This window comes from Pseudophryne corroboree, chromosome 4 (genome assembly GCF_028390025.1).
Source record: "Pseudophryne corroboree isolate aPseCor3 chromosome 4, aPseCor3.hap2, whole genome shotgun sequence".
In the NCBI taxonomy this organism is placed as follows: Eukaryota; Metazoa; Chordata; class Amphibia; order Anura; family Myobatrachidae; genus Pseudophryne; species Pseudophryne corroboree.
In genome coordinates, this window is record NC_086447.1 from 30,769,983 (window position 1) to 30,788,025 (window position 18,043).

The following is an 18,043-nucleotide window of genomic DNA, read 5'->3' on the forward strand; positions in this document are numbered from 1 at the left end:
CAGCAACCAATAGTTACTGGAAAGAGTAAGTGTTCTTCGGATAACCCTCGCAGGTTCCAGTAAATAGAGGTTCAGGTCGCAGGGGCCCTAGGTCGAGTACGCCAGCACCATATCGGTGTGATCAGGTCGTATTGGTCGGCGTGGGCGAGTGAGTGGGGTACTCGGTAAACCGCCACCGTCAGCCTATTGTGGACATTTGGTTTTGCGTAAGGGTTGGCTGAATAAAGCAACACTTTCGAACTATGGGGGCCACTTGTTCAGGTAGGGGGCGATCAACCTCGGTTCGGGTTGATTCAGTGGTCCGACCAATTGGGTCGGCCAGGTATGTAATGTGTGAGAAATATGGAAGTCACACAGAAACTTTATGTGATGAATGGGAGAGAATGACTGTACATGACGGGGAGAAATTCCCAAGAGTAGGTAGCTTCAGCTCAGAAGTGTTACAAAATTTAAGGAGGAGGATATGTCTCATTAAATAAGCAAAGAGACGAATCAAACATTACGATTATTTGCAATTGTGGCAACAGGAATGTGACATACAGAGAGGATTGGCTCAGGCGGCGGGATCTGGCTCTAACAGAAAACTGATTGCCACGGCCCCACCGCCACCATATATATCAGGAGAAAGATTGGTTGCGGAGAAAGACGCACTAAGGTGTAACACACAATCACTTAGTAACTGTGTAAATGTTAATGATAATGTTAACCCATTAACCCATGCAAGTATTAACCCGTGCAAGTTGTACCCTGTTTTGAACTTTCCTCAGGAGTGTGATCAAGAGGACGAATCGGCAACGATTTCAGCGCTCTCTCTAGCAGCCACCATAGCAGAGACCACAGTAGGCACAGCTCCACCCACGAGATTAGTAAAGGCCCCTAGCGGAGGGATAGGTGAGGTCGTATCAACTGGTAAGTACGGCACCATGCATTATGCTGAAACTATTTCACCACAGCCTGTAGAATCTACACAGAATGAGGTTGTTAGAGTTAACCCTGTTAGAGTAATAGCAGTGCCAAATGGGAAAACAGACGCATCAGGAGCCACTCCCATAAGGAACATTGCCATGTACACCCCATTTTCCCGAATGGAATTAAGGACCATAGTGTCTGAATTTCCTGACCCTAGAAAAGATTTAGTTGCCAGTCAAAAATACATCAGAGACTTAGGTAACACTGTAGAGCCCAACAATAAAGACTGGCAGATATTGCTGAGAGCATGTTTACCCTCCAATGTTGACGCAACTCAATTTTTAGCTGATTGCGGATTAGATCAGGACGTACCTCTTACAGATGTGTACAACCAAGATAATGTGAAAAGAATAAACTTACAGTTAAAAGAGTATTTCCCAGCGGTAGCCAAATGGAATAAGATATTCTCCATTAAACAGAAGGAGTCAGAGACAGCTGCAGAATATTTCACAGAGCATTATTAGAAATGGCAAAATACACAGGCATAGAGGACATTAAAACAGACACAAACCATCGGGAAGTAGCAGTATCGGTACTGATGGATGGTTTAAAAGAGTCATTGAAGACTAGGGTACAGATCACACAACCATGTTGGCGAGGTCTGTCTGTGGCTACTTTGAGAGAGGCTGCTATTGATCACGATAGGAACATCACCAGACACAGGGAACAACAAGGTGATAAATTAATGTCAGTAAGTATACAGGCCCTGACCACAAGGCAGCCTTTGTTTGTATCACCAAACCCTGTGGGTAAGTCAAGTGTGGTTACTTGTTATTTTTGTCACAAACAGGGACACATGGCACGAGATTGTAGAGTAAAGAATTCACGAAACTCATACCAACCCCCTAGACAACGACACGACACACGACATTGGGATCAGGGTCCGCAGAAACGGAGTTATGAGCCACATGCAGGGGAAACAAAAAGATACCCCCCGAACAGAGACTGGCACGCCTCTTGTAGTTCCCAATTAACTCCGTCACAAGTAGTTGCTGCCAGCGGGATTCAGGGAGGTCACCATACCCAATAGGGGTGTGGCCATACCTGTAATCTGCAGCCAGTAAAATTGATTGCAAGCCTTGGAAATGAACCCAAAATTGCAATCAATGTAGCTGGTAAATCATTAAACTTTCTTGTAGATACGGGGGCGGCCAAATCAGTGATCAATTCGACAGTGGGCATGAGGACCACTGGTAGGACAATTCCAGCCATGGGAGTAACAGGAGTAGTCTAGCATTACCCTGTTAGCAAACCAGCAGAGATTACAATAGGGCCTTTACACACCAAGCATTCCTTTTTGCTGGCTGCATCGGCACCGACCAATCTCCTGGGTAGAGACCTACTGTGTAAAATGGGGTGCGTCATTTATTGTACTCCTGAAGGTGTATTCTTGGACATACCTGAGAATCACGCTCAGGAAGTGCGAGACATGTTAGACTCCCCATCAAAATTAATGTCACATACCATTATGACAAATAGGACTCCCTCCCAAGTAGAAGAAATGACATCTCAGATACCAGAGTCACTTTGGACTAAAGATGGACAGGACACTGGATTAATGGCAAACGTAGCTCCGGTAGTTGTACAAGTAAAAGATGGTAGGATAGCTCCAAAAATCCCACAGTACCCTCTGAAGCCAGAGGTGGAGTTAGGAGTTTACCCAGTAATAGAGCGCTTGCTACAACAGGGCATTCTGGTAAGAACGTCCAGCACTGCTAATAGTCCCATCTTCCCTGTTAAAAAGAGTGGGGGGAGGGGTTACAGGCTAGTGCAGGATCTAAGGGGGATTAACAAAATAGTTGAGAGTCAGTTCCCCGTAGTGCCTAATCCAGCTGTCATCCTAATGCAAATCCCTCCCACTGCGAAATTTTTCACTGTTATTGACCTCTGCTCCGCTTTCTTTTCGGTACCTCTGCACCCTGACAGCCAATATTTGTTCGCATTCACATACAGAGGAGTCCAATACACATGGACTCGATTACCCCAAGGTTTCATAGATAGTCCAAGTATATTTTCCCAGGCTTTGCATGATTGTTTACAGTCTTTCCAACCAGAGAGTGGATCAGTATTGATACAGTATGTGGATGATTTACTGCTGTGTTCAGATTCACTGGAAGCATCCCTGAAGGATACGAAACAGCTCCTGTTTCATCTTTCAGAGACAGGACACAAGGTTTCCAAAGACAAGTTGCAATTATGCCAAACTAAGGTAAAATATTTGGGACACTGTCTAACACAAGGACTGAGACACCTGACCACTGATAGAATCCAAGCAATTAGAGACATGACTCTGCCACAAACCCAGCAACAGATCAGAACGTTTTTAGGAATGTGTGGGTATTGCCGTAATTGGATCCCAGGGTTTTCCATTTTAGCGTTACCTTTGCAGGAAATGGTCTCCTCAAACAAACCTGATAGGATTTCGCATACAGACGAGTCCGAAACAGCATTTGAGAGACTTAAACAGTGCCTAACGCAGGCACCAGCACTAGGTATGCCAGACTATGGGAAACCCTTTGAACTATACGGAACAGAAAGTGCTGGTTGCGCGGCAGGCGTACTAACCCAAAAGCACGGTGATGCCAGCAGGCCAGTTGCATACTACAGCGCTCAGCTAGACACGGTAGCGCGATCCCTCCCCACATGCTTGCGAAGCGTTGCTGCGATAGCATTGCTAGTAACAAAAAGCGAAGATGTCGTGCTAGGACACAACCTCACAATCCATACGTCACATGCAGTGTCAGCCTTATTAAATTCTGCCCAAACCAGACACGTCTCATCAGCGCGGTTTACAAGATGGGAATTGGCACTAATGGCCCCCGTAAACATCACCATAAGGAGATGCAGTGCATTAAATCCTGCAACATATCTCCCGGGTGTGTCTGGTCAGACACAAAGGGTGGAGGATGAGAGTGGTGGGGAAGGAGGATTTAATACAAAGGAAGACACTCATGATTGCATGGAATATTTGACCCAAAATTTTACCGCAAGGCCTGACATCAGTGACAATCCACTGGAAGATGCAGAACTTACGTTCTACACGGACGGTAGTTGTCACAGACAGTCAGACTCGGGAGACTTGTGTACTGGATACGCAGTCGTAGATGACCAAGGCACCATAGAAGCGGAACCACTAGGCCCACCTCACTCAGCCCAGGTTGCTGAACTGGTCGCCCTAACCAGAGCATGTGAATTGGCTAAGGGTAAGTCAGCCAATATCTACACCGATTCTAGATACGCCTTCGGGGTAGTCCATGATTTCGGAGCCCTATGGCGCCTCAGAAATTTCATGACGGCAGCTGGTACACCGGTAGCGCATGCAGCTCACATAAAAAGGCTTCTAACAGCGATACAGGAACCCGACAGAGTGGCTGTTATCAAATGTAAAGCACACACATATAGCCAAGACCCGGTATCACTTGGTAACAGCCGAGCAGACGAAGCTGCTAAGTTAGCAGCTGCTACCACCATACAGACAGACACCACACAATTGATGGTATTTAATACCATCAACACACAGAAGTTGTGTGAAATGCAAAATTTGTGTTCCACACAGGAAAAGGCAGTCTGGAAGGCAAAGGGATATGGCCAGGAGTCCTCAGGACTCTGGACGGATGGACATGGTAAACCAGTTGCCCCCAGAGCATATCTTCCATGTCTGGCTGAAGCAGCTCACGGGCTGACTCATCTAGGCAAGGAAGGGATGTGCAAGTTGGTAAGAGCATATTGGTGCGCCCCAGGATTCTCGTCTCATGCGAGTAAAAGAGCAATGTCATGCCTTACCTGTTTGAGAAAGAATATTGGAAAGGCAATACCTACAGAACCATCCCATATCCCACCTGCCGGCGGCCCTTTCCAGGTAATACAGATTGACTTCATTCAATTACCCCCTTGTCGGAATTTGAAATATGTACTTGTTTGTATAGATGTTTTCTCGAATTGGGTCGAAGCATTTCCTGCGGCTACAAATACCGCTATGTTTACTGCTAAGAAAATTGTGCAGGAATTTGTATGTAGATATGGTATCCCTAGAATAATCGAAAGTGATAGGGGTACCCATTTTACAGGTGATGTCTTTCAAGGAATGTGTAAGTTGATGGGAATTGATAGCAAGCTGCACACTCCGTACCGTCCACAGGCGAGTGCGAAGGTCGAAAGAGTGAACAGCACTATTAAAAATAAATTGAGTAAAGTGATGGCAGAGACAGGATTGACATGGCCAGAAGCTTTACCCATTGTATTGTACAGTATCAGAACCACTCCCAGGTCCCCTCTTAATCTGTCTCCCTTTGAAATCTTGTTTGGTCGACAACCGCATGTCATGATTAACCCTCAGGATGATTTGAAATGTAACAATGAAGTAACTGTAAAGTACTTGATTAACATGAGCAAACAGTTAAGGAATCAAAATGATAATCTGAAGTTGGTGATTCCTGATTTACCTGATAGTAATTGTCATGACATTGAACCTGGGGATTATGTAATGATACGGAATTTTCTACGCTCAGGTTGCCTTATTGACAGATGGGAAGGACCATACCAGGTCTTATTGACTAGCACCACAGCATTAAAGGTTGCCGAAAGAGAGACTTGGGTCCATTCATCCCACTGCAAGAAGGTTGCTGATCCAGAGAAGTCCCGTGATAAGGAACAGACGGTAGAGGTTGTATCACTGGAGTGTCTGTTCCATGAGGACTGAGGCGGCACCTGAGCCGTGAAAATCTCAAGACCAAGAGCTGTTGTCGACTCCCCATTCCCTTTTATTGTTTTTCTCCACTTCCCATCCACTCTCCCTCAAAATTTCTTTTTCCCCCTTCTCATTCTTCTCCGTTTCCTCCTATAAGATGGACTTGCCCCAAGAGACTGTGATCCGGATTTTCCTGTTAACCATGATGTTGACCAGAGCAGTCTGTTCCGGCGAGAGTACCATGGAGGTCGAGAGAGGTTCTGGAATGGGTTCTGATGATAAAGATGGAGGCGTAGTTTTCCAAGAACAACCTAACCAACAAGCAAAGGCGAGTATCAGAAAACGATCCGATAGCATTGACCATAGAAGAAATTGTGAAGGATTGTTAGCTGAAGAAAACTGTATCTGTAGGCTCTGTAACAATGTCATTGAGGATGGGTGCATTAAGAAATGCCAATCCAGTTTTAATATCCATATGGACCGGCATCCATTGAGTGACTATCACTCCTTAGTGGGTAGTGTGTTAAATAAAACAGATTGTTGGGTATGCTCTCAAGTACCTCAGGGTCATAGCAAGTCAGGGCTAGTACCATTTCCTTTAACAATAGGGGAGGTACTTGAGTTAAATGGTGGGAGACCGGTGGACCGGAGGTTTAATATCTCCAGCCCTCCTAGTTTGAAGCTCCACCAATACCATGTGGATAGGTCCCTATTATGTTTCAACATCTCCAATCCCCGAAAACCGGGAAATTGGGAAGTGTCATGGAGTAACCACACCATGACCTTTTCGCATAGAGCAGATAGAATGCCTACAGATACAGAGCTTGTACGCCACATAGCCAGTAGGGGAAAATCTTTCCGGTATAGGTACACCTTAGGAAATAGGATTACGAGAGTTGGAGAAGTATCACCAGGATACTGTGCACATATCGTACAACCTGATACGTGTACTAAGCAGATGGAAGAATTAGGGTCAGGAGATTTCACATGGAAGGTGTGTAATATGGTTATGTCCTACTCCGTCCCATATGTTCTCCCCGATGATGCATATTTCATATGCGGGAGAAAGGCGTACAAGTGGCTTGCCCCAAACTCTGAAGGATTGTGTTATATTGGAAAAGTATTGCCTGAAGTAATGACTGTGTCACATGACAAAATGAAAGACATACACCGGGGTGCCCAAGCTCCTTATACTCACACTCATTACGAGCACATTGTTAAAAGGCAACTGACAGAAAGGTTAGAGCATCCGGCCTCTGATCTGATCCATGAATCCACCGGGATTCAGGTTCTGGTGGCGTTAGATTTCACTCGCACAGCTCGAGGAGTGATGAACTATAGATACATCTCTGCGCTCGCAAATTTGTTAGATAATATCACTGAAATGTATGATGACACGTTTAGATATACTGGAAGGGAACTTCAAGCTTATAAAACAGAACTGGTACAGCATAGAATGGTTCTTAATTACCTCACAGCAGTCACAGGCGGATATTGTGTTACATTGGCAACACAGTACGGCGTGAAGTGTTGCACGTATATCACGAATAGCACCGAGGATCCGGTCGAGGTCATAGACCAAAAGATGGACGATATTCTCCAATTGAAGTGGGAATTTCACCGAAAACACAATCTCACTCTTGCTGCTGTAGGTAATGAGCTGACTGGTTGGGTGTCATGGTTGAACCCGCGAAATTGGTTCTCCGGTTTAGGAGACTGGGCTCAAGGAGTCATAATGGATGTTGGGAAGTTTCTCCTATGTATCTTAGGTGTTATCATATCGATTGGCTTGATATTTAGATGCGGTCAGGCTTTAATGAAGTGTAAACAAAGTACAAGAGTGATGAGTTTGAGGAGTGAGGAAACCGTAATTAACCTGGATTTGATCTATGACCCAACGGTAGAAACAATGATGTAATGAAAATGCGATTATACGGTCCGTTACTTTCACCTGTTTTTCTGTTTTTCTCCAAGATAACAAGACCCCCTTGGACGAGGAAGTTGACGAGACACTATACAGACAACGGATAGACCAAAGAAGAAGTTTTGACCACTTTAGATACGGACATTTGATGAACTTTGCCATGGATCCCCAGTTTCCCTAGAATTCTTAAACTTACGCTAGCCCAACATTTTTGTAAATCTATTGGCATTGACAAAGCTTTTTGCCCGCACCTAATGGGCAAAACAGCGCAAAGAAGACGACTTTCAACTGATACCGAACAAAACTTCAACCGACAGATGTACATTAACCTGACATAGAATACCACTGCATTTACCATAAGTGTTCTTTATCTTCATTTCTACAACCCTCAGGTAATGACACACATAGTCGATAGGGAATACAGGCACAGATATCAGCAACCTCCCCCATTCATGTATCATCAACTAAAATGTGCTCCCCCATTTTGTTACAACTGAAAGCCGAAATGAGCTCGGTAGAGTTTGACAGCCCATCCACAGACCCTTAATACGGGATAAGAAGGAATTCAAATGTATACTTCGCAATACCTCGAAGCTTGATTTACAACACGTACGGCACGGTGATACATGACCCCCCAAACATGGACTCATACACACATGCTTCTACTATCTCAATAGGTCATACCCTCTTCACACCTTCTCCTCTCTCCTCCCTTACCCAACCATGGAAATGAATTAACCCCTGACATATATTTTTCTCCTTTTGAAATGTTTTAGAAAGGTGGCAGTTATTATTGACTGCCAAAGGGTGGACTGTCAAAGTCAGAAAAATATCTCTATACACACTGCCATATTTGCACCTCATTCAGGTCCGCGCTGCGCATGCGTACGCTCTCCCGTGTGTGCGCATACTCACAGTCGCGGGCACCCGCAGGCGCACGGTATGCATATTTACGGTAGAGTTTATGTAATCGTAGCGTGCGACTCATTCATTACATATTTTCACTAATAATGTATTTTGTAGATCATGGTCCCTTTGATAGATTCTGAAAGTTTGGTTAACATAGCATGTTCCTGAACAGAGAGATCCCTCTTTGTATTGTACGAAGGGTCTAACAGGGGTCATACAGTGGTGTTTGGTACCCATCGGAAGAGTATTTAAATAGCAATATTCCGGTGTTGGTTTGGAGCGGATTAATCGCTCGTGCGAATAGTTATGGACATAAGAAGTTTATGTCCATTTACTATTATTTGTTCTTATTTAATCATGCGGCGGGAAACCCAGTATCCCACCCACCTGAACAGTTGGAAGCAGTCACAGCCCACCTGTATGAATCAACCTATGACCTTTTGTTATAATGCGAAGCCGAATTCCTGTGTCCAATGAACAATGAGATTGTAGGGACCATTGAATTGTATTGTGTGTGGGGCATAAATAGGCAGGCCGACGATATTCAGATCACTCTCTTCAACGGTTCTCATTGCTGATAATCGGGAGCTGGATATCGAGGCGCATGCGATCGTTTCCCCTTGTGCGTAAGTGTTTCTCCGCAATCATATTGTCTTCATGTTATTGTGAGCCAATCTCTCTCAATTTCTCTCGATCTCTCTCTCTCTCTCTCTCTCTCTCCTTCTCTTTCTCTCTTATTTCCCTTTAAATAGTAACTGTATTGTATCGTATTTTCTGTGTAGTTATCTGGTTAGTTAGTCTATGTTATATTGTAGTGTATAATTTGTACTGTGATTCTTTTGCAAGTATAATACTCATAATACATATAATAGGTTTTGGACCCTAAGCCCAGGTATCCGTGTATTCCTTATAGTGTTAAGTAATCTCAGAGCGTCGGTGACGCTCAAGCAGCTTTGTAGTTAATCAGGTTACACCAGGTTGCACTTACACTCTATCACCACACTAAGGTTTACTGTATATTTCGTTGTTAAAGGTATAGATATAAAGGTTTGACGTTGTGAGCGTCTGCACCGCTGGTGATCTCCTCGTGGTCCCGAGCGTCCGGTACGCTATAGCGAATCATTACGTTAGTCGGCAGCCAATAACGTGCCTGCCAGTGATCTCTGGGCCGTAAGCGAACATAACGCTTGAGCGTCTCGACTACGGTTGAGCGATCGCTACGCAACTTGCGTACCCTTACGGTACTTCCTACGTAGATAGCGTACAGTGTTCTTAGACCTCTTAAAGTGTTTTATATACGATAAATATTTAGCTTTATCATGCATGACATTCACAATTCAAGATTTAGGCTCATCTATACTTAAGGTTTTTATGCACCATTGAACTGATATACAGTGGTATCAAAACTGAGAAAAGAAAAGACCTTTGATGTACTTGCACATGGCACCTCAGTGAACTTTGTAAAATGTGTTTACAAATCTTTAATCATGCAGTGGTGGAATCAAAAGTCATCTGCTAAGAAGGAATCATGATTTCTACAAAGATTTTTACAAAGATTTTAACATTTTCTATGGACCTTGTCATCTGAGCATATCTTAAGCAACAACTATAAGTGCGAAAACAGCACATAAGGAAAAGGATGCATTGGCCGGGAATCGAACCCGGGTCAACTGCTTGGAAGGCAGCTATGCTCACCACTATACCACCAATGCTTGAGCTCTTTTCGATTGCATATAGTGGCCAATATGGAAATCACAACAACTGTTTGAAAGATATTTATAGCCTGTGCTGTAGCACCATTGGTGGAAGATATTCAAACAAAATTGGCAAATTGCATGACATTCACAATTCAAGATTTAGGCTTATCCATACTTAAGGTTTTTATGCACCATTGAACTGATATACAGTGGTATCAAAACTGAGAAAAGAAAAGACCTTCGATTTACTTGCATATGGCACCTCAGTGAACTTTGTAAAATGTATTTACAAATCTTTAATCAGGCAGTGGTGGAATCAAAAGTCATCTGCTAAGAAGGAATCATGATTTCTACAAAGATTTTAACATTTTCTATGGACCTTGTCATCTGAGCATATCTTAAGCAACAACTATAAGTGCGAAAACAGCACATAAGGAAAAGGATGCATTGGCCGGGAATCGAACCCGAGTCAATTGCTTGGAAGGCAGCTATGCTCACCACTATACCACCAATGCTTGAGCGCTTTTTAGATGCATATAGTGGCCAATATGGAAATCACAACAACTGTTTGAAAGATATTTATAGCCTGCGCTGTAGCACCATTGGTGGAAGATATTCAAACAAAATTGGCAAATTGCATGACATTCACAATTCAAGATTTAGGCTCATCCATACTTAAGGTTTTTATGCACCATTGAACTGATATACAGTGGTATCAAAACTGAGAAAAGAAAAGACCTTTGATTTACTTGCATATGGCACCTCAGTGAACTTTGTAAAATGTATTTACAAATCTTTAATCAGGCAGTGGTGGAATCAAAAGTCATCTGCTAAGAAGGAATCATGATTTCTACAAAGATTTTAACATTTTCTATGGACCTTGTCATCTGAGCATATCTTAAGCAACAACTATAAGTGCGAAAACAGCACATAAGGAAAAGGATGCATTGGCCGGGAATCGAACCCGGGTCAACTGCTTGGAAGGCAGCTATGCTCACCACTATACCACCAATGCTTGAGCTCTTTTCGAATGCATATAGTGGCCAATATGGAAATCACAACAACTGTTTGAAAGATATTTATAGCCTGCGCTGTAGCACCATTGGTGGAAGATATTCAAACAAAATTGGCAAATTGCATGACATTCACAATTCAAGATTTAGGCTCATCCATACTAAAGGTTTTTATGCACCAAAGAACTTACATACAGTGGTATCAAAACTGAGAAAAGAAAAGACCTTCGATTTACTTGCATATGGCACCTCAGTGAACTTTGTAAAATGTATTTACAAATCTTTAATCAGGCAGTGGTGGAATCAAAAGTCATCTGCTAAGAAGGAATCATGATTTCTACAAAGATTTTAACATTTTCTATGGACCTTGTCATCTGAGCATATCTTAAGCAACAACTATAAGTGCGAAAACAGCACATAAGGAAAAGGATGCATTGGCCGGGAATCGACCCCGGGTCAACGGCTTGGAAGGCAGCTATGCTCACCACTATACCACCAATGCTTGAGCACTTTTCAAATGCATATAGTGGCCAATATGGAAATCACAACAACTGTTTGAAAGATTTTTATAGCCTGCGCTGTAGCACCATTGGTGGTAGATATTCAAACATAATTGGCAAATTGCATGACATTCACAATTCAAGATTTAGGCTCATCCATACTTAAGGTTTTTATGCACCATTGAACTGATATACAGTGGTATCAAAACTGAGAAAAGAAAAGACCTTTGATGTACTTGCATATGGCACCTCAGTGAACTTTGTAAAATGTGTTTACAAATCTTTAATCATGCAGTGGTGGAATCAAAAGCCATCTGCTAAGAAGGAATCATGATTTCTACAAAGATTTTAACATTTTCTATGGACCTTGTCATCTGAGCATATCTTAAGCAACAACTATAAGTGCGAAAACAGCACATAAGGAAAAGGATGCATTGGCCGGGAATCGAACCCGGGTCAACTGCTTGGAAGGCAGCTATGCTCACCACTATACCACCAATGCTTGAGCTCTTTTCGAATGCATACAGTGGCCAATATGGAAATCACAACAACTGTTTGAAAGATATTTATAGCCTGCGCTGTAGCACCATTGGTGGAAGATATTCAAACAAAATTGGCAAATTGCATGACATTCACAATTCAAGATTTAGGCTCATCCATACTTAAGGTTTTTATGCACCAAAGAACTTACATACAGTGGTATCAAAACTGAGAAAAGAAAAGACCTTCGATTTACTTGCATATGGCACCTCAGTGAACTTTGTAAAATGTATTTACAAATCTTTAATCAGGCAGTGGTGGAATCAAAAGTCATCTGCTAAGAAGGAATCATGATTTCTACAAAGATTTTAACATTTTCTATGGACCTTGTCATCTGAGCATATCTTAAGCAACAACTATAAGTGCGAAAACAGCACATAAGGAAAAGGATGCATTGGCCGGGAATCGACCCCGGGTCAACTGCTTGGAAGGCAGCTATGCTCACCACTATACCACCAATGCTTGAGCACTTTTCAAATGCATATAGTGGCCAATATGGAAATCACAACAACTGTTTGAAAGATTTTTATAGCCTGCGCTGTAGCACCATTGGTGGTAGATATTCAAACAAAATTGGCAAATTGCATGACATTCACAATTCAAGATTTAGGCTCATCTATACTTAAGGTTTTTATGCACCATTGAACTGATATACAGTGGTATCAAAACTGAGAAAAGAAAAGACCTTTGATGTACTTGCATATGGCACCTCAGTGAACTTTGTAAAATGTGTTTACAAATCTTTAATCATGCAGTGGTGGAATCAAAAGTCATCTGCTAAGAAGGAATCATGATTTCTACAAAGATTTTAACATTTTCTATGGACCTTGTCATCTGAGCATATCTTAAGCAACAACTATAAGTGCGAAAACAGCACATAAGGAAAAGGATACATTGGCCAGGAATTGAACCCGGGTCAACTGCTTGGAAGGCAGCTATGCTCACCACTATACCACCAATGCTTGAGCTCTTTTCGAATGCATATAGTGGCCAACATGGAAATCACAACAACTGTTTGAAAGATATTTATAGCCTGCGCTGTAGCACCATTGGTGGAAGATATTCAAACAAAATTGGAAAATTGCATGACATTCACAATTCAAGATTTAGGCTCATCCATACTTAAGGTTTTTATGCACCATTGAACTGATATACAGTGGTATCAAAACTGAGAAAAGAAAAGACCTTTGATTTACTTGCATATGGCACCTCAGTGAACTTTGTAAAATGTATTTACAAATCTTTAATCAGGCAGTGTTGGAATCAAAAGTAATCTGCTAAGAAAGAATCATGATTTCTACAAAGATTTTAACATTTTCTATGGACCTTGTCATCTGAGCATATCTTAAGCAACAACTATAAGTGCGAAAACAGCACATAAGGAAAAGGATGCATTGGCCGGGAATCGAATCCGGGTCAACTGCTTGGATGGCAGCTATGCTCACCACTATACCACCAATGCTTGAGCACTTTTTCAATGCATATAGTGGCCAATATGGAAATCACAACAACTGTTTGAAAGATATTTATAGCCTGCGCTGTAGCACCATTGGTGGAAGATATTCAAACAAAATTGGCAAATTGCATGACATTCACAATTCAAGATTTAGGCTCATCCATACTTAAGGTTTTTATGCACCAATGAACTTACATACAGTGGTATCAAAACTGAGAAAAGAAAAGACCTTCGATTTACTTGCATATGGCACCTCAGTGAACTTTGTAAAATGTATTTACAAATCTTTAATCAGGCAGTGGTGGAATCAAAAGTCATCTGCTAAGAAGGAATCATGATTTCTACAAAGATTTTAACATTTTCTATGGACCTTGTCATCTGAGCATATCTTAAGCAACAACTATAAGTGCGAAAACAGCACATAAGGAAAAGGATGCATTGGCCGGGAATCGAACCCGGGTCAACTGCTTGGAAGGCAGCTATGCTCACCACTATACCACCAATGCTTGAGCACTTTTCAAATGCATATAGTGGCCAATATGGAAATCACAACAACTGTTTGAAAGATTTTTATAGCCTGCGCTGTAGCACCATTGGTGGTAGATATTCAAACATAATTGGCAAATTGCATGACATTCACAATTCAAGATTTAGGCTCATCTATACTTAAGGTTTTTATGCACCATTGAACTGATATACAGTGGTATCAAAACTGAGAAAAGAAAAGACCTTTGATGTACTTGCATATGGCACCTCAGTGAACTTTGTAAAATGTGTTTACAAATCTTTAATCATGCAGTGGTGGAATCAAAAGCCATCTGCTAAGAAGGAATCATGATTTCTACAAAGATTTTAACATTTTCTATGGACCTTGTCATCTGAGCATATCTTAAGCAACAACTATAAGTGCGAAAACAGCACATAAGGAAAAGGATGCATTGGCCGGGAATCGAACCCGGGTCAACTGCTTGGAAGGCAGCTATGCTCACCACTATACCACCAATGCTTGAGCTCTTTTCGAATGCATACAGTGGCCAATATGGAAATCACAACAACTGTTTGAAAGATATTTATAGCCTGCGCTGTAGCACCATTGGTGGAAGATATTCAAACAAAATTGGCAAATTGCATGACATTCACAATTCAAGATTTAGGCTCATCCATACTTAAGGTTTTTATGCACCAAAGAACTTACATACAGTGGTATCAAAACTGAGAAAAGAAAAGACCTTCGATTTACTTGCATATGGCACCTCAGTGAACTTTGTAAAATGTATTTACAAATCTTTAATCAGGCAGTGGTGGAATCAAAAGTCATCTGCTAAGAAGGAATCATGATTTCTACAAAGATTTTAACATTTTCTATGGACCTTGTCATCTGAGCATATCTTAAGCAACAACTATAAGTGCGAAAACAGCACATAAGGAAAAGGATGCATTGGCCGGGAATCGACCCCGGGTCAACTGCTTGGAAGGCAGCTATGCTCACCACTATACCACCAATGCTTGAGCACTTTTCAAATGCATATAGTGGCCAATATGGAAATCACAACAACTGTTTGAAAGATTTTTATAGCCTGCGCTGTAGCACCATTGGTGGTAGATATTCAAACAAAATTGGCAAATTGCATGACATTCACAATTCAAGATTTAGGCTCATCTATACTTAAGGTTTTTATGCACCATTGAACTGATATACAGTGGTATCAAAACTGAGAAAAGAAAAGACCTTTGATGTACTTGCATATGGCACCTCAGTGAACTTTGTAAAATGTGTTTACAAATCTTTAATCATGCAGTGGTGGAATCAAAAGTCATCTGCTAAGAAGGAATCATGATTTCTACAAAGATTTTAACATTTTCTATGGACCTTGTCATCTGAGCATATCTTAAGCAACAACTATAAGTGCGAAAACAGCACATAAGGAAAAGGATACATTGGCCAGGAATTGAACCCGGGTCAACTGCTTGGAAGGCAGCTATGCTCACCACTATACCACCAATGCTTGAGCTCTTTTCGAATGCATATAGTGGCCAACATGGAAATCACAACAACTGTTTGAAAGATATTTATAGCCTGCGCTGTAGCACCATTGGTGGAAGACATTCAAACAAAATTGGAAAATTGCATGACATTCACAATTCAAGATTTAGGCTCATCCATACTTAAGGTTTTTATGCACCATTGAACTGATATACAGTGGTATCAAAACTGAGAAAAGAAAAGACCTTTGATTTACTTGCATATGGCACCTCAGTGAACTTTGTAAAATGTATTTACAAATCTTTAATCAGGCAGTGGTGGAATCAAAAGTAATCTGCTAAGAAAGAATCATGATTTCTACAAAGATTTTAACATTTTCTATGGACCTTGTCATCTGAGCATATCTTAAGCAACAACTATAAGTGCGAAAACAGCACATAAGGAAAAGGATGCATTGGCCGGGAATCGAATCCGGGTCAACTGCTTGGATGGCAGCTATGCTCACCACTATACCACCAATGCTTGAGCACTTTTTCAATGCATATAGTGGCCAATATGGAAATCACAACAACTGTTTGAAAGATATTTATAGCCTGCGCTGTAGCACCATTGGTGGAAGATATTCAAACAAAATTGGCAAATTGCATGACATTCACAATTCAAGATTTAGGCTCATCCATACTTAAGGTTTTTATGCACCAATGAACTTACATACAGTGGTATCAAAACTGAGAAAAGAAAAGACCTTCGATTTACTTGCATATGGCACCTCAGTGAACTTTGTAAAATGTATTTACAAATCTTTAATCAGGCAGTGGTGGAATCAAAAGTCATCTGCTAAGAAGGAATCATGATTTCTACAAAGATTTTAACATTTTCTATGGACCTTGTCATCTGAGCATATCTTAAGCAACAACTATAAGTGCGAAAACAGCACATAAGGAAAAGGATGCATTGGCCGGGAATCGAACCCGGGTCAACTGCTTGGAAGGCAGCTATGCTCACCACTATACCACCAATGCTTGAGCACTTTTCAAATGCATATAGTGGCCAATATGGAAATCACAACAACTGTTTGAAAGATTTTTATAGCCTGCGCTGTAGCACCATTGGTGGTAGATATTCAAACAAAATTGGCAAATTGCATGACATTCACAATTTAAGATTTAGGCTCATCCATACTTAAGGTTTTTATGCACCATTGAACTGATATACAGTGGTATCAAAACTGAGAAAAGAAAAGACCTTTGATTTACTTGCATATGGCACCTCAGTGAACTTTGTAAAATGTATTTACAAATCTTTAATCAGGCAGTGGTGGAATCAAAAGTCATCTGCTAAGAAGGAATCATGATTTCTACAAAGATTTTAACATTTTCTATGGACCTTGTCATCTGAGCATATCTTAAGCAAGAACTATAAGTGCGAAAACAGCACATAAGGAAAAGGATGCATTGGCCGGGAATGGAACCCGGGTCAACTGCTTGGAAGGCAGCTATGTTCACCACTATACCACCAATGCTTGAGCTCTTTTCGATTGCATATAGTGGCCAATATGGAAACCACAACAACTGTTTGAAAGATATTTATAGCCTGCGCTGTAGCACCATTGGTGGAAGATATTCAAACAAAATTGGCAAATTGCATGACATTCACAATTCAAGATTTAGGCTCATCCATACTTAAGGTTTTTATGCACCATTGAACTGATATACAGTGGTATCAAAACTGAGAAAAGAAAAGACCTTCGATTTACTTGCATATGGCACCTCAGTGAACTTTGTAAAATGTATTTACAAATCTTTAATCAGGCAGTGGTGGAATCAAAAGTCATCTGCTAAGAAGGAATCATGATTTCTACAAAGATTTTAACATTTTCTATGGACCTTGTCATCTGAGCATATCTTAAGCAACAACTATAAGTGCGAAAACAGCACATAAGGAAAAGGATGCATTGGCCAGGAATCGAACCCGGGTCAACTGCTTGGAAGGCAGCTATGCTCACCACTATACCACCAATGCTTGATCACTTTTCAAAAGCATATAGTGGCCAATATGGGAATCACAACAACTGTTTGAAAGATTTTTATAGCCTGCGCTGTAGCACCATTGGTGGTAGATATTCAAACAAAATTGGCAAATTGCATGACATTCACAATTCAAGATTTAGGCTCATCCATACTTAAGGTTTTTATGCACCATTGAACTGATATACAGTGGTATCAAAACTGAGAAAAGAAAAGACCTTTGATGTACTTGCATATGGCACCTCAGTGAACTTTGTAAAATGTGTTTACAAATCTTTAATCATGCAGTGGTGGAATCAAAAGTCATCTGCTAAGAAGGAATCATGATTTCTACAAA

The 18,043-nt window shown here is 41.4% G+C and overlaps 12 non-coding genes across 12 annotated transcripts; all 12 read right to left on the reverse strand.

Annotated features, from left to right (window-relative positions):
* Positions 1–10,129: 10,129 nt before the first annotated feature.
* Positions 10,130–10,201, reverse strand: TRNAG-UCC (transfer RNA glycine (anticodon UCC)). The gene has a single exon. It is a non-coding gene; the product is annotated as a tRNA-Gly (tRNA).
* A 928-nt stretch (positions 10,202–11,129) lies between these two features.
* On the reverse strand, positions 11,130–11,201 carry TRNAG-UCC (transfer RNA glycine (anticodon UCC)). The gene has a single exon. It is a non-coding gene; the product is annotated as a tRNA-Gly (tRNA).
* Positions 11,202–12,129: 928 nt separating this feature from the next.
* On the reverse strand, positions 12,130–12,201 carry TRNAG-UCC (transfer RNA glycine (anticodon UCC)). Its single transcript has one exon. It is a non-coding gene; the product is annotated as a tRNA-Gly (tRNA).
* A 428-nt stretch (positions 12,202–12,629) lies between these two features.
* TRNAG-UCC (transfer RNA glycine (anticodon UCC)) lies at positions 12,630–12,701 on the reverse strand. The gene has a single exon. It is a non-coding gene; the product is annotated as a tRNA-Gly (tRNA).
* Positions 12,702–13,129: 428 nt separating this feature from the next.
* On the reverse strand, positions 13,130–13,201 carry TRNAG-UCC (transfer RNA glycine (anticodon UCC)). Its single transcript has one exon. It is a non-coding gene; the product is annotated as a tRNA-Gly (tRNA).
* A 928-nt stretch (positions 13,202–14,129) lies between these two features.
* TRNAG-UCC (transfer RNA glycine (anticodon UCC)) lies at positions 14,130–14,201 on the reverse strand. The gene has a single exon. It is a non-coding gene; the product is annotated as a tRNA-Gly (tRNA).
* A 428-nt stretch (positions 14,202–14,629) lies between these two features.
* On the reverse strand, positions 14,630–14,701 carry TRNAG-UCC (transfer RNA glycine (anticodon UCC)). The gene has a single exon. It is a non-coding gene; the product is annotated as a tRNA-Gly (tRNA).
* Positions 14,702–15,129: 428 nt separating this feature from the next.
* Positions 15,130–15,201, reverse strand: TRNAG-UCC (transfer RNA glycine (anticodon UCC)). The gene has a single exon. It is a non-coding gene; the product is annotated as a tRNA-Gly (tRNA).
* Positions 15,202–15,629: 428 nt separating this feature from the next.
* TRNAG-UCC (transfer RNA glycine (anticodon UCC)) lies at positions 15,630–15,701 on the reverse strand. The gene has a single exon. It is a non-coding gene; the product is annotated as a tRNA-Gly (tRNA).
* A 928-nt stretch (positions 15,702–16,629) lies between these two features.
* Positions 16,630–16,701, reverse strand: TRNAG-UCC (transfer RNA glycine (anticodon UCC)). Its single transcript has one exon. It is a non-coding gene; the product is annotated as a tRNA-Gly (tRNA).
* Positions 16,702–17,129: 428 nt separating this feature from the next.
* On the reverse strand, positions 17,130–17,201 carry TRNAG-UCC (transfer RNA glycine (anticodon UCC)). The gene has a single exon. It is a non-coding gene; the product is annotated as a tRNA-Gly (tRNA).
* Positions 17,202–17,629: 428 nt separating this feature from the next.
* Positions 17,630–17,701, reverse strand: TRNAG-UCC (transfer RNA glycine (anticodon UCC)). Its single transcript has one exon. It is a non-coding gene; the product is annotated as a tRNA-Gly (tRNA).
* Between the last annotated feature and the right edge of the window lie 342 nt (positions 17,702–18,043).